The sequence below is a fragment of the Henckelia pumila genome, chromosome 2 (assembly GCF_033568475.1).
Source record: "Henckelia pumila isolate YLH828 chromosome 2, ASM3356847v2, whole genome shotgun sequence".
Lineage (NCBI taxonomy): Eukaryota > Viridiplantae > Streptophyta > Magnoliopsida > Lamiales > Gesneriaceae > Henckelia > Henckelia pumila.
Genome location: NC_133121.1, coordinates 197,847,641 through 197,863,601, shown reverse-complemented (window position 1 = coordinate 197,863,601; position 15,961 = coordinate 197,847,641). Strand labels below are relative to the sequence as shown.

At 37.4% G+C, this 15,961-nt stretch overlaps 1 long non-coding RNA gene across 1 annotated transcript; it reads right to left on the bottom strand.

Moving 5' to 3' along the window:
* Positions 1–1,919: 1,919 nt before the first annotated feature.
* On the bottom strand, positions 1,920–13,539 carry LOC140884385 (uncharacterized). The gene is made up of 2 exons (XR_012150644.1): positions 11,259–13,539; positions 1,920–2,179 (listed from the first exon to the last, which is right to left on the bottom strand). It is a non-coding gene; the product is annotated as an uncharacterized lncRNA (long non-coding RNA).
* Positions 13,540–15,961: the final 2,422 nt, after the last annotated feature.

Sequence of the window (15,961 nt, the reverse complement as noted above, 5' to 3'; positions counted from 1 at the left end):
CCCATAGTTAGTGCATTAACCATACCGGTTGACATTCACAAAATCTTGGAATGCAGGTGTAAAGTACCCAAAAGTTTCTAGGGATAACTCTATTTCCTTATCTCGAGGCTGATCCGCCAATTAGCTTACCAAGGTCGTCTGTTTACTCTTAAAGATTCTATTTAAAGTTGAAACAGCTCATTCAATTAATTTACCACCTAACAGTCTTCTCTCTAGAACTAGATATAATTAGTAGTCATCATTCATCAAAACCAACAATAACTTAGGGTTATATCTAGTACTAATACTAAATTTCAACAGTCTAAACACTTGTTACGCGGTTACGAGCCGAATCTCTACACAAAAAATCAAAATGAGAATTGAATCTATAGTCTTCATTGTGATGGATCATATAAGGAAGCAAACATACAAGTAATGCTGCTTAATATGAAATAAAATAGTTCAAGTATTACAAGCAAATGGACTAGAGATGAAAATCTGGATAAGTGAAAACAACTCACTCATAATTCAATTTTAGGGGCGAATGAATAATAATGGAGGCTCCAAGAATAATAAATATGAGACAACCAGATAATATATCTAGTGATCACTAGCCCATGAGTAGTGACATTATGCCCAAACAGTCAAAGTACAATCAAGGAAATTAGTGTAACTTCAGTCGAGAGAAGTCCACACAAGTCAATAATTAGGGGAAACAACGGTATCCAAGAAAAATCAGATGTCAACCACACAACATAAGTAGATTGCCAAAAATAAAATCAAAGAGAATCTTACTTACATCAACATGTGGCTCTAGAACCGAAGAAAATTTCAAGAAGTGTGAAATATAAACAAGATTTTTATTAGGAAGTTGATCCAAGGTCAAAATAGAAAAATACAACGTTGACTGATATCATACGATTCCGCAAATGCACAAAAAAAGTGCAAAGAGACTTTGGATATTCGAAAGCATATGTTAAAATGGATACAAGCACCCAAAGAAGAAAAAAAAATGATCAGAATAATAGTTCATATAATCGAAAAACTCGTTAGTAACTAATTCCCTATGATCCAAAATCCAATTTGTCCCCTAAGTAAAAGTAAACTTAGGCTATTCATAATATAATACAAAATACGTACCCCAAATCTTCGCACGAGTTTTGATCCATAAACTTAACTGATAAAACATACATCTATCAATTTCTAAGAAAATTATGCACCTAGTCGTACCCGATTAAAATCCAATATAAGAAAATAACTTATAAAAGTACACACAATTAATATCTCCTAATCCTCAAGTTTCACATTTTTCGACAAGCTCTTACCATCTCATCAAAATTTGTAACACTCTCTAATAACTCAAACAACTTCCATTTAATGTCCAAAACTGGAAGGAATGTTGGTACACCAACTCCGTTTAACTTGAAGTCGCATGCTAAAATAAATAAATAAATAAATAAATAAATAAACATTTGATTGGTACACTTTAAACTACTGAAAGAAATTTTTAAACAAAAATACACACTGAACTACACATTTAAATAAATCAAACACCTAGTTTTGAAAATATATTTAAAAAAAACAAAGATGACATCAAAACATTTAAAGTAATAACTCAAATGCGCCTAACATATAAAATTTCTTAAAACTAACAGACTTTGAGGCGAGATCCCCCAAGGTTTCAGCAATCGGCAGTAGGCACAACCCAAGGCAGGACCGTCTCTCTAATACCAACTGAAATGACCCTAACCTCTAGTCTAATTAAATAAATGAGAAAAAGAAGTTTCGGATTATTATTATTATTATTATTATTATTAACATAATTATTATATAAAAATTTTGTAAAAAAATTTGCAATGACCTTTCTATAAATGCTTGACCCGACCTGTCTCAAATCAGCATTTCAAAATAAAATAGACTCCACAAAGAAAAGAAAACAATTCAGGATAAGCATAAGAAACTGTACGGGTATAACTCCAAAAACAAAGAAAGAAAAGGGTTATCAAGTTTACATGTCATGTATCAATCGCAGGGAATCACATCCTGCTAACAACTAGACGTTAAATAAATGTGAACTATTCATTATTACAGATATCTCAAATGCGAAAAAGTAAAGGAAGCGACGGTCATTGGGTGCGCTCCGCCGGATGCTATCTACCCTGGTGATTCTGTACCTCGGTTGCTGAGAAATCATCCTCACCTGTACTGTAAGGCCCGGGATTAATTAATATTAATCCGAATTTATTTAATTTTAATCCGAGTATATTTAATTTGGGAATACTTAGAGTTTTGATTTAAATTCTAATATTCTTAAATTATTTAGGATTGAAATTGAATAAAACTAAGGACTGAGGACTGAATTGCAATTTCCGAAGAATTGAGGGACTAAAGTGCAATTTTTCCATGACTTATCAGAATTTCTATTTTTAGGAGAGGAAAAAAAACGTGTAAGAAGGGGAAGGAAATCAAAATTCAGAAAACAAGAACAGAGCTCACCCGATTCCTTCCATTTTCTTTACAAGTTTGATTTTCTTTTCGCGATAACTTTTGCTACGGTTGTCTGATTTCGATTCCGTTGGATGTTCTGGAATCCTTACGACGAGGGCTTCGATCTCGTGTAAGTTTTATGCTATGTGATGTTGATTTCGAAATCATTATGGGGCAGAGATCAGATTCTGAACTTGTATGCTTGTTCTTGAACTTGTTTATGATTATCTATTGAAACCGGCTTGATGAACTTGCGATATTTGTATTTGATTTTGATTTCAGCAAGTGAACCAACTGTTATGGACATTTATATGTTGTTTTGAAGGTTATATATCAGCTGGTTTATGAGTTGTGATGTACGTATGATTGAAGAATTTGATAGAAATGGTTTTCGATACCGTATCGGTTACCGATTTTGAATCGCTACGCCGTTTAATCGAGTTGTTGTACTGTTTTGATAGCCAAGTTTGAAACTGAATATGTTATGGAGATGTTATGGTTGTTATAGCATTTTTCTTGTTCAGTTTCAGTTGAAGACAGCACAAAAGACACAAGACTTCGACCTTGTACCGAAGAAGCGTTCTTGAGGTTTGAAATGCGATTGAGCGATGAATTCCTTATGGTTTTGATTCGTTTCTGAAGCGATAATGTGAAATGAAGTTTGATATATATATCTTGATTATCTTTTACAGATTTGAAGAGCTCAGAATCCGATAAACGAAGGTATAATGACGACATCGTTTTGAAAGGGACTTTGAAACTCAAGATCGATGTTTCTTGAGTTGGCCCGATAAAATCACATACTTGTTTCGATTTGATTTGATTTCGATGTTGTTGATCCATCACAGGTAGTGGATTTTTATATTTGAGTTGATATATTGATAGATTGAATTGATTATAAGCCCAGGTTACGATTAACCTGATTTTCGAGTCGATTATATCTCGAGAGATGGATATCCATGTCAAGATCGCATACGAATCTTGATGGCTTTGAAGTTTAATGAATCAATTCCTATACGAAGAGCGTATTACTCTATTTGATTGAGTCGAGTTTTAAATAGAGTCGATATGATTTATTTAACGCTTTCGATATGTCGATTATACTGAGATTGTATCTCACCGGAGTGTATCCGGCTGTTGTCTTGTTTTGTATGTGTGCATGACAACAGAGGGGGCAGAAGCTGGTCATCGACGTCATTGACAGCTGGGATAAAGAGTCGAGCATGTGAGGACTCGGGTTGTAGATGATACTTTGATCTTTTAGAAGTATGGAACTTGGTTTCCTTGGTGTTGAACATATGTATGAAGATGGGAAAACATGTATCAAACTTGATCTAGTTTAAGTTGTTGTTGTTTCGTGATCTTTTAGCGACTTGGATGATGTAAGAAAATACATGTATCATTGTATGAGACTTTGTTTAGATGTATGTGAATATGTTCAGATCTAAAAACCAGGTTTGGAGAAGTCAAGAAGCAAGCTTGGGAGCCATGTTTTTCGAGGGAAAAACTCTGTCCAGGACCGCACCTGAGCTGCAAAACAAAAAAAAAAATAAAATAGCAGCCCGAGCGCAGCCCAGGCAGAACTTTCCCTTTGTTTAGCAACATGGTGCGCCTGAGCGGCGCTTTATGGCCGCTCGAGCGCACCCTCATAAAAAAAAAAAAAAAATTCTTTGGTTCTTGGCTTGGCTTGTTACTTCATCCTTCCTTGTTTGAATAATGATACTTAATCATTATTGCCCTTAGAATGAGATTGACAACCCGAGGTCCCCACAACAGGTGGTATCAGAGCGTAGGTTCTGGACTGAACTAGATGAGAGGGGTAGATCGAGTCTTCTATTCTGATTTATTTATTCTTGATGCGTGTTTATTATTTGAAGTAATAGCATGAATTGAATGAGTATGAATCAGAACTCGATCTCTTGAGAAGGCATTCAGTGCTAATCAGAGGAGGGACTGAAACATAAATGTATTACGATATGATGAACTGTTCACTGATCTATTTGATTATCAGATATGTCACGAAGACCAGGACGACCACCACTGAGACCGTCAGTGACTACTCCTTTGCCGGTCACTACTCAGTTGCCAGAACAGACAAATGCTGCACAACCGGTAATACAGCCAGTGACAGTGCCAGAACATGGACAGAGTAGTACTTCTGTTGATTTATATGGTGAAGCTACTCCGATGGAAAAACTTCTGAAGCGATTCCAGTCGTTTAAACCACCGACACTGCAAGGGACTGAGAATGCTATAGAATGTGAAAGCTGGCTGGAAGACATAGAACAGATGTTTGAGTCACTTGATTATGTTGATGAAAGACGAGTAAGATTAGTCATTTACCAACTTCATGGTATAGCAAAGAACTGGTGGATAGCAACGAAGAAAGCATATGAAAGCCAAGGTACCGCTATTACTTGGAATTTATTTCGAACTGCTTTCTTTCAACGTTTCTTTCCTGTATCTTATCGAAAGGACAAAGGAGCGGAGTTTGCAAGTTTGCAACAGGGCCACATGAATATCGAAGATTATGTTGCAAAATTCACAAGCTTGATGAAGTTTGCTCCTCATGTTGCTGCCAGTGACGAAGCACAAGCCGATCAGTTTATCAATGGCTTGAATCCTGACGTGTTTATGTTAGTGAATGCCGGAAGACCGAATACTTTTGCCGATGCTCTTAATCGTGCAAAAGGTGCTGAAGCTGGGATATTGAAGCACCGAAGAGCCCAGTTTGTTCCTCAATCTGTTCCTCAACCTATGAAGCAACCAGAACAGTCACCGACTCCACAGCCACCTCGATTCGAAGCTGGAGGTAGTAGTGGTGGGAAGAAAAGCTTCTTTAGAAGTAAAAGCAAACAGTTCAAGAGAGCAGGTAGTGGTAGTTCCTCAAGTTCCAGTGGTTCTCGACAGTCTCGATCTGGACAGAGGTATGATAGTTGTACTAAGTGTGGAGGTCGCCATCCCACTGAACAGTGCCGAGGTATTTTTGGGAGCTGTCATATTTGCAACAAAACTGGACATTATGCAAGAGTATGTCCACAGAGAGGAGTTGAAGGTGCTCAGGGTACTGGATCAGTGAGATCAGTAGCTCAGACTGAAAGGCAAGGAACTACTGTGCATTCTTTTCAGTCACAACCTGCAGCACAAGGAAGAGGAGGAAGTCAGATAGTGAACCAACCTCCAAGACAACAAGCAAGAGTGTTTGCACTAACAGAAGAGCAAGCACAGGCGGCACCTGATGATGTTATAGCAGGTAACTGTTATCTTTCTGGTTATCCTGCATACGTTTTATTTGATACTGGTGCGTCACACACTTTCATTTCTGAACACTTTGTTGCATTACATTCATTACCTGTGGAAGTATTAGATACTGTAGTTTCTATATCTTCACCGTTGGGAAAAGGTATAGTATCAGTGAAATCTATGCGAAGTTGTATACTACAGTACGAAGGGAATGAAGTTGAACTTGACTGTATTGTTCTTGGATTATCTGATTTTGATTGTATTATTGGCATCGATATACTTACCAAGTACAGAGCTACAGTCGACTGTTTTCAGAAGATAGTAAGATTTAGACCACTGATGACCGATGAATGGAAATTCTTTGGTAAGGGTTCAAGATCTAGAATTCCTTTGATTTCTGCTATTGTTATGACTGACTTGTTACAGAAAGGAGCAGAAGGATTTCTGATCTATGCTGTTGATGTACTGAAGAGTAGTCCGAAGTTATCTGATATACCGGTGGTGAGCGAATTTACAGATGTATTCCCTGACGAGATTCCGGGATTGCCACCATACAGAGAGGTAGACTTCAGTATCGAATTGATGCCAGGTACACAGCCGATATCGAAAGCACCTTACCGTATGGCACCGATTGAATTGAAAGAATTGAAAGACCAACTTGAAGATTTGTTGGCCAAGGGTTATATCAGACCGAGCGTATCTCCTTGGGGTGCTCCGGTTTTATTTGTCAGAAAGAAGGACGGATCGATGAGATTGTGTATTGACTACCGGCAATTGAATAAAGCAACGGTAAAGAATCGTTATCCTTTACCACGTATCGATGATTTATTTGATCAACTGCAGGGATCGTCAGTATATTCGAAGATTGATCTTCGATCCGGTTATCATCAACTGAGGGTACGAGATGACGATATCCCGAAAACTGCATTTCGAACCAGGTATGGACATTACGAATTTATTGTCATGCCTTTTGGTTTAACGAATGCACCAGCAGTATTTATGGGATTGATGAATAGGGTATTTCAAAGATATCTAGATGATTTTGTGATAATATTTATTGATGATATCTTGATTTATTCTAAGACTATGAATGAACATGCTGGTCATCTCCGAACTGTATTGAAAACCTTGAGAGAAGAAAAGTTATATGCCAAGTTATCCAAATGTGAGTTTTGGTTGCAGCGAGTCGTGTTTCTTGGTCATATTATTTCAGGAGATGGTATATCAGTTGATCCAAGCAAAGTAGAAGCTGTGATTAATTGGCAAAGACCGACGTCTGTGCCAGAAATTCGAAGTTTTATGGGCTTAGCTGGTTACTATCGTCGATTCATTCGAGATTTTTCATCGATAGCGAAGCCTATTACACAGCTTACACAGAAGAATGCACCATTTGTTTGGTCTGAAGCATGTGAAAGAAGTTTTGTAGAGTTGAAAAAACGATTGACTACAGCGCCAATTTTGACAATCCCTACAGGTACTGGTGATTTTGTTGTTTATTGTGATGCTTCTCACCAGGGATTGGGATGTATTTTGATGCAGAGAGGACATGTTGTCGCTTATGCTTCTCGACAACTGAAACCACACGAAGTTAGGTATCCAATTCATGATCTGGAGTTGGCTGCAATCGTCTTTGCATTGAAAATTTGGCGACATTACTTATATGGCGAGAGGTTTGAAATCTTTTCTGATCACAAAAGCCTGAAGTATCTGTTTTCTCAATCTGAATTGAACATGAGACAACGACGATGGCTTGATTTATTGAAGGATTTTGATTGTGAAATCAAATATTATCCGGGAAAATCTAACGCAGCAGCAGATGCCCTGAGTAGAAAAGTATGTGCTCTATCTTTATCTACTATAGGTGTATCTAATTTGATTGAGAATTGTTGTGTTTCTGGATATGTATTTGAGACAGATAGAAGGCCTATGCGAGTTTTTGCAATCAGAGCTGAACCAGAGTTGTTGATTCAGATCAAAGAAGCACAGAAATCTGATTTGAATGTTCAGAAATCGATTGAAATGATCAGATCAGGACATCAGTCTGAATACAAGGTTAGTAATGATGATATTTTGTATGTGAATAACCGAATAGTTGTTCCAGATATTTCAGACTTGAGACAGAAGATTTTGAAAGAAGCCCACTGTAGTCGATTCAGTATTCATCCTGGAGGCAGAAAGATGTACAACGACTTGAAGAGTCAGTACTGGTGGAAACAAATGAAGTCTGATGTGACTGAATTTGTATCCAAATGTTTAAATTGCCAACAGGTGAAGGCTGAAAGAAAGAAACCGGGTGGCTTATTACAGAGTTTGTTCGTTCCTGAATGGAAATGGGATCACATTTCCATGGACTTTGTAACGAAGTTGCCAAGATCATCTCGAGGATGCGATGCTGTTTGGGTAATCGTCGACAGATTGACGAAATCTGCGTGCTTTATTCCATATCGAATGACTTATCGTCATGATCAGATGGCAGATCTCTATATTCAAGAAGTAGTAAGACTACATGGTGTGCCAAAGTCGATCGTATCAGATCGTGATCCAAGGTTTACATCACATTTTTGGCATAGCCTACAGGAAGCTCTAGGTACGCGTTTACATTTGAGTACCGCTTATCATCCTCAAACAGACGGTCAATCTGAACGAACTATTCAGACACTTGAGGATATGCTTAGAGCTGTTGTTCTTGATTTTGGTGTTTCATGGCAGAATTCTATACCACTTGTTGAATTCTCTTATAACAACAGTTATCAGACGAGTATAGAGATGGCACCATTCGAAGCATTGTATGGGAAGAAGTGTCGATCGCCTTTATATTGGGATGATGTGTCTGAAGTACCTGAGTTAGGGCCGGATATGATTAGACAGATGACCGAGAAAGTGAAACTGATACAGCAGCGAATGAAAACAGCACAGCACAGACAGAGCAGATATGCGAATGTACGACGACGGCCGTTATCTTTTGATCAGGGAGATAGAGTGTTTCTGAAGATTTCACCATTCAGGGGCACAGTTCGCTTTGGCAAACGAGGAAAATTATCTCCAAGGTATATTGGGCCGTATGAGATTCTCGAGAAGGTAGGCAATCTAGCTTATCGTCTCGCTCTTCCTATGTCTTTGTCTGGTATACATGATGTCTTTCATGTATCGATGTTGCGGAAGTATATAGCTGATGCATCTCATGTCATTCAATTTGACGAAGCTGAGTTGGATGATACTCTCAGTTATTTCGAACAGCCTATTCAGATACTTGACAGAAAGACGAAGCAACTCCGAACGAAGACCATTCCATTGGTGAAGATTCAATGGAATCGACACGGAGTTGAAGAAGCGACTTGGGAAGTCGAAGAAGATATTAAGCAGCGATTTCCCTATCTTTTCCACTGATGTGAGTTCTTATTATGTATTCAGTTATTCTTTTGATTATGAGCATGACGACTGCATATCTATACTGTTTATGAATTCGAGGACGAACTCATGTCTTAGTGGGGGAGAAATGTAAGGCCCGGGATTAATTAATATTAATCCGAATTTATTTAATTTTAATCCGAGTATATTTAATTTGGGAATACTTAGAGTTTTGATTTAAATTCTAATATTCTTAAATTATTTAGGATTGAAATTGAATAAAACTAAGGACTGAGGACTGAATTGCAATTTCCGAAGAATTGAGGGACTAAAGTGCAATTTTTCCATGACTTATCAGAATTTCTATTTTTAGGAGAGGAAAAAAAACGTGTAAGAAGGGGAAGGAAATCAAAATTCAGAAAACAAGAACAGAGCTCACCCGATTCCTTCCATTTTCTTTACAAGTTTGATTTTCTTTTCGCGATAACTTTTGCTACGGTTGTCTGATTTCGATTCCGTTGGATGTTCTGGAATCCTTACGACGAGGGCTTCGATCTCGTGTAAGTTTTATGCTATGTGATGTTGATTTCGAAATCATTATGGGGCAGAGATCAGATTCTGAACTTGTATGCTTGTTCTTGAACTTGTTTATGATTATCTATTGAAACCGGCTTGATGAACTTGCGATATTTGTATTTGATTTTGATTTCAGCAAGTGAACCAACTGTTATGGACATTTATATGTTGTTTTGAAGGTTATATATCAGCTGGTTTATGAGTTGTGATGTACGTATGATTGAAGAATTTGATAGAAATGGTTTTCGATACCGTATCGGTTACCGATTTTGAATCGCTACGCCGTTTAATCGAGTTGTTGTACTGTTTTGATAGCCAAGTTTGAAACTGAATATGTTATGGAGATGTTATGGTTGTTATAGCATTTTTCTTGTTCAGTTTCAGTTGAAGACAGCACAAAAGACACAAGACTTCGACCTTGTACCGAAGAAGCGTTCTTGAGGTTTGAAATGCGATTGAGCGATGAATTCCTTATGGTTTTGATTCGTTTCTGAAGCGATAATGTGAAATGAAGTTTGATATATATATCTTGATTATCTTTTACAGATTTGAAGAGCTCAGAATCCGATAAACGAAGGTATAATGACGACATCGTTTTGAAAGGGACTTTGAAACTCAAGATCGATGTTTCTTGAGTTGGCCCGATAAAATCACATACTTGTTTCGATTTGATTTGATTTCGATGTTGTTGATCCATCACAGGTAGTGGATTTTTATATTTGAGTTGATATATTGATAGATTGAATTGATTATAAGCCCAGGTTACGATTAACCTGATTTTCGAGTCGATTATATCTCGAGAGATGGATATCCATGTCAAGATCGCATACGAATCTTGATGGCTTTGAAGTTTAATGAATCAATTCCTATACGAAGAGCGTATTACTCTATTTGATTGAGTCGAGTTTTAAATAGAGTCGATATGATTTATTTAACGCTTTCGATATGTCGATTATACTGAGATTGTATCTCACCGGAGTGTATCCGGCTGTTGTCTTGTTTTGTATGTGTGCATGACAACAGAGGGGGCAGAAGCTGGTCATCGACGTCATTGACAGCTGGGATAAAGAGTCGAGCATGTGAGGACTCGGGTTGTAGATGATACTTTGATCTTTTAGAAGTATGGAACTTGGTTTCCTTGGTGTTGAACATATGTATGAAGATGGGAAAACATGTATCAAACTTGATCTAGTTTAAGTTGTTGTTGTTTCGTGATCTTTTAGCGACTTGGATGATGTAAGAAAATACATGTATCATTGTATGAGACTTTGTTTAGATGTATGTGAATATGTTCAGATCTAAAAACCAGGTTTGGAGAAGTCAAGAAGCAAGCTTGGGAGCCATGTTTTTCGAGGGAAAAACTCTGTCCAGGACCGCACCTGAGCTGCAAAACAAAAAAAAAAATAAAATAGCAGCCCGAGCGCAGCCCAGGCAGAACTTTCCCTTTGTTTAGCAACATGGTGCGCCTGAGCGGCGCTTTATGGCCGCTCGAGCGCACCCTCATAAAAAAAAAAAAAAAATTCTTTGGTTCTTGGCTTGGCTTGTTACTTCATCCTTCCTTGTTTGAATAATGATACTTAATCATTATTGCCCTTAGAATGAGATTGACAACCCGAGGTCCCCACATGTACCAAGCAGATATAGTGAGCATAAATACTCAACAAGAATATGGGGAGATATAACGAATAATAAGTATACATGCGCACACAATTAAAAATAACTTATACTAAAAATACATTGTCTTTTCCTAACTGAATTTCTAACAAAAGGGAGTTCTTGAAAGCATGACATGCATGACTGAATCTAAGTAACTGAAACTAAACTCAACTGGAAGGGACAAAACAAGAATGATCATGAGGACTGATAAGACTGAACAGAGAACGAATAGGCTGAATCGTAAAACTGATAGGCTGATAAACTAATAAACTGAACTGTAACTGATAAACTGAACTGTAAACTGATAACTGATAAACTGAACTGAAAACAGATAAACTGAACTGTAAACTGATAAACTGAACTGCAAACTAATAAACTGATAAACTGAACTGTAAACTGATAAACTGAGAACATTGATTGTAACCCTCTGTTTTTGATCGATCAATGGCTGCAGTATACTACGCGGGCAAGACGCCGAGATTTCTCCCGACGCGACATTGCCCCTTATAACTGATTTGGTAGGGATTCCGAGATTTCTCCCGGCCGCACACTACCCGTCGTTTTGGTAGGGATTCCGAGATGTCTCCCGGCCGCACACTACCCGTCGTTTGGCAAGCGAGTTGAGGCATCCCCCAATAAAATTGCCCGTCTTGTCACAATCAACTCTCCTTGTTCAAAATGTTTTCTTTTCTTGACTTGACTCGAATACTTGGACTGGACTCGAGAAAGAGACTTCTTTCAAAATAGTCACTCGATTCTCTAATGAATGAAGTAGGATGGTTTACATGGACGGTGATTTAGCTGGCAGACCATAGCTAAGAATTCAGACTTTACATCTAGGCACTTAGGATGTATCCCGAGTAATCAACTTGCAAAACTTATAACTTATACAAACCTTAATCAAAACGATTTCCGCTTCAAAACACGGCTCCCAAGTACTTTATACTCCATTAGGGTGTCATACTCGAGGTACAATTCCTATCCAATAATTCTTTGGCATTAATGGTTTTGGGCAGCAACACTTAACACTTAAAATCCCAGCATCTTAACATCCAATAACAAAGAACTCGACCAAAACTTAACCGACTTAGTTCCCGTTTGATGCGACATTCCCCAAACATCCTAAGCTATTCCTCGAACTCATGCTTTATGCCAAAACACAAGCATATAACTGATTTACTCGGCCCTAACTGGACAGTCCCCTAATTCTTTGACAAAATCTGCTCTTAAGCTCACTTCCCTTCTCCCAAGTTTAGCCATTGAACACCCATGATCCCGGCCCTTAACTTAAGTCCTAGACCACTTTCTAGCCCCGCACAACCCTTGAGACCAACCCCTCACTACCCAACCAAACTCCCAGCTCAAAAAAGCCCTGCCCCGAGCCCGTTTCCCAGCCTGAAGCAGCCGTGCCCCAATCCCATTTCCCAGCTCGAAGAAGCAGTCCCTGTCCCAAGCCAATTTCCACCTTGAGACAGCCCCTGTCCCAAGCCAATTTCCCAGCCTGAATCAGTCCCTATCCCAGGCCAAGTTCCCAGCTCGAATCAGTTCTGCTCCAAGCCAAATCCTAGCTCGAAACAGCCCTGCTCCAAGAAAATTCCCAAAAAAAAATCCAACTCCTACTACACCCGATCAATAGCTCCTCGCCTCAACATTTGCTAGCCAACTCTCACACCCTAGGTGCTACCATGTGAGCTACTTTCTCACCCATGGTAGCCCCTAAATCAACATCCGATTGACAACAAAACTCAATCAACGCAAACTCACGCACATGGCAGAAGATTTCATGAACAGGGGAGGGGGCGTTATGCACATAAGCTTGAGACTCAACAAAACAGCCCCATTCATCACAAGAAACATATACACACCGACCATGAGAACGAACGACACGTCAAAAAAAAAAAGATCCTGGAAACAACGCTGAGCTAAACACACATAGAATAGGGGCTTCGAACGTGCCAATAACAATATCAGAAGAGGATAGTACAACCATTATAAACCCAGAAAAAGCTCGAATGCAAGAAAGGAACATAAACACATCATAATAATCTACTTGGTGGCCAAAAAGCCCATAAATCTTTCCTTAAACCGAGAAAAATAGAAATGGAGGGGAGGGAGCTCGGTTGAGCTGTGATCGAGCTGGAAAAAAGGGGAGATGGAGCTAGATTAGCCCGCCTGGAGAGGTGCTTCGCCGAAAAGGATGGCTGCTACTGCAGCGGAAGTCTAGGATGGAAGGAGAAATGGGAATGCCGATTGATGCAAGAGGAATCGAAATGGAGAGGAGGATGTCTGCTATCAATTTAAGGGCTTGGAAAAGGAGAAAGCAAATGGGCCGGTGATTGGGTTTCTAAGTGAATCTTTATTGGGCCGTGAATTTAAGCTGGGCCGGGTCATCACATATGTTTAAGTGTGTAGGTAAATATTATATAAAATGCAGTATTTTATGTGGTGCGAGTAAATGTGTTAGACCCAAATTCCCACAATTATTAACTCCTCAAATAATATTTAAGAAATTACCGCCAAAAACTACCATTGCCGAAAACCGATACCGAAAGCCACTGAACTCAAAATCCCAATAATAATTAACTTAAAAAATATTTTAGCAATTTAAACTTTAAAGAAATTTAAATAATAACTTTGAAATTAAATTCAACACTTTAAATATTATGATGTCACGACAATGAGTAAAATATTTAAATAACAAGTAGAGCGATTAATATAATTTAAACTAACTAAATGTATGTTTAAAAATTATTTTAAATAAATACACGAGTGAATAAAAATATTTAAAACAACTTGGACATTTAAAAGCATTTAAATAAATAAGTTAGATATTTAAAATAATTTAAGGCGACTAATCGCTAATCTTAAATTATTTAAAACAAATAAATTGAACAATCAAAATATTTAAATAAATAAACGAGATAGTTAATACCATTTAAATGAATAAACTAAATAATTAACTTCGTTTAATTAAGCAGACTTAAACCTTTAAAATCTTTAAAACAAATAAGTGGTGTAAATAAATAATTTAAATGGATAAACTTAAATAATTAAAAGCATTAATTAAAAAGTTAGTAAAATAATATCCTTTGAATAAATAATAAAATATTTTATTAGCACATAATTCAAATAAATTTTAATAAAATAATAATCCTAATATTTATTAAATTTATTGCATGAGATTTAGTAGATTAGATTTTAGGTGCTACATCGGGAGTTGAGGAAAATGTAGCTATTCAGCTATTTTTCGCAAAAATGCCAAGCCCCTGGAGAGAAATGTTGATAAAATAATATGTTCCAGGTAATCCAGATACTTTGGCAAGACGAGCCACCTTTCTGAAAGAAAAATTGGCAGAGTGGTGCTACATGGCAGCACTACAAAAGAACTACAAAAGGATAAGAGGTATAGATAAACGTCCTCCTTTATGTTGTAGAGAAAATGATCTCCCAACAATCATTGAGAATAGATCACATGGATTTAAAAGGAAGAAATTCAGAAATAATTCCTATAATAAATGAATGAGAGGTTCTTGGAAACCAAGAACACTTTGGTCCAAACAAAAGGCCAGATCCTATAGATCAGGGAAAATAAGTGGACCTACAAGAACATCCCAAGAAACAATCGCATCTCAAAGAAGGGAAAGAATACCATCCAGAAGAACTTTCAGAAAAACTCATACGAGAGCAAGTGAAAGTTTTAAAGATTGTAACTGCTGGACATGCGGAGCAAGGAGACATATTTCAACAAATTTTCCAGAAAATGAGAAGAAAGGAGTCAAACTCTGAAGCAACACCAGACATGGATGATGCGGTATTCTTTCAAGATCGTGTCCAAGTATATCAGTTTGAGGATATACCCTCAGACGAAAGCATATACGAGGAAGAAATACTATGTAGTCAAGAAGAATATGATGATGAATCAGAATCAGAATTAGACTAAAGAAGAAGTGTTTCGACATGAAACACATGAAGTTTGGCTGGGTTTTTTAGTCAAACTACTATATCTCATAATATGATCCAAAGAATTATGAGAGAAAATCCTACTCTACAGAAGTATCAAGGATTTTCAGCAGGACAAGTGGAAAGTGTCTTAGGAAACCATGGGCTTAGATAAAGAAGGCACAATCTGATTTACAAGGTATGCAGAAGGGAAATGACAATCCATACGGAATTAACTAGAAATCAGATTGAAATGCAATTAATTCCTTCTGAAGAAACAAGAGAAGAATTGCAAAAGCTGAAAGGTCAAGTAGCAAGGACAATGTCCTGGATTCATATTGAAGCAATACAAATAATGATCAAAACTACTTTCAAAGAAGGAATAGATTCACCCATAGACATCGTAGTATGCGATAAAACAATGGAAAATATGTTGTTCTGGGAACTATCTCAGGAAATTTATATGCAGGAAAAATTGTAGGAGTTATTTATCCAAGAATAGCCTACAATTTAGCTGACAGAAACTTTAGTCGTGCCTTGAAGTTACATCAAAATTTCAAGGAAAAACGATTAATGAAGGAAGGTAATAGACCATTTTCTATTACATATCAAATTTCATATGCTCTTTCTAATACCCACCATTCAGAGTTATTTATTAGAAATGAGTTTATTGAAATCCCAGAGATTTTTGGAAAAGTTTCTCAAGCAATCTACCTAGAGAGGATCGAGTTTC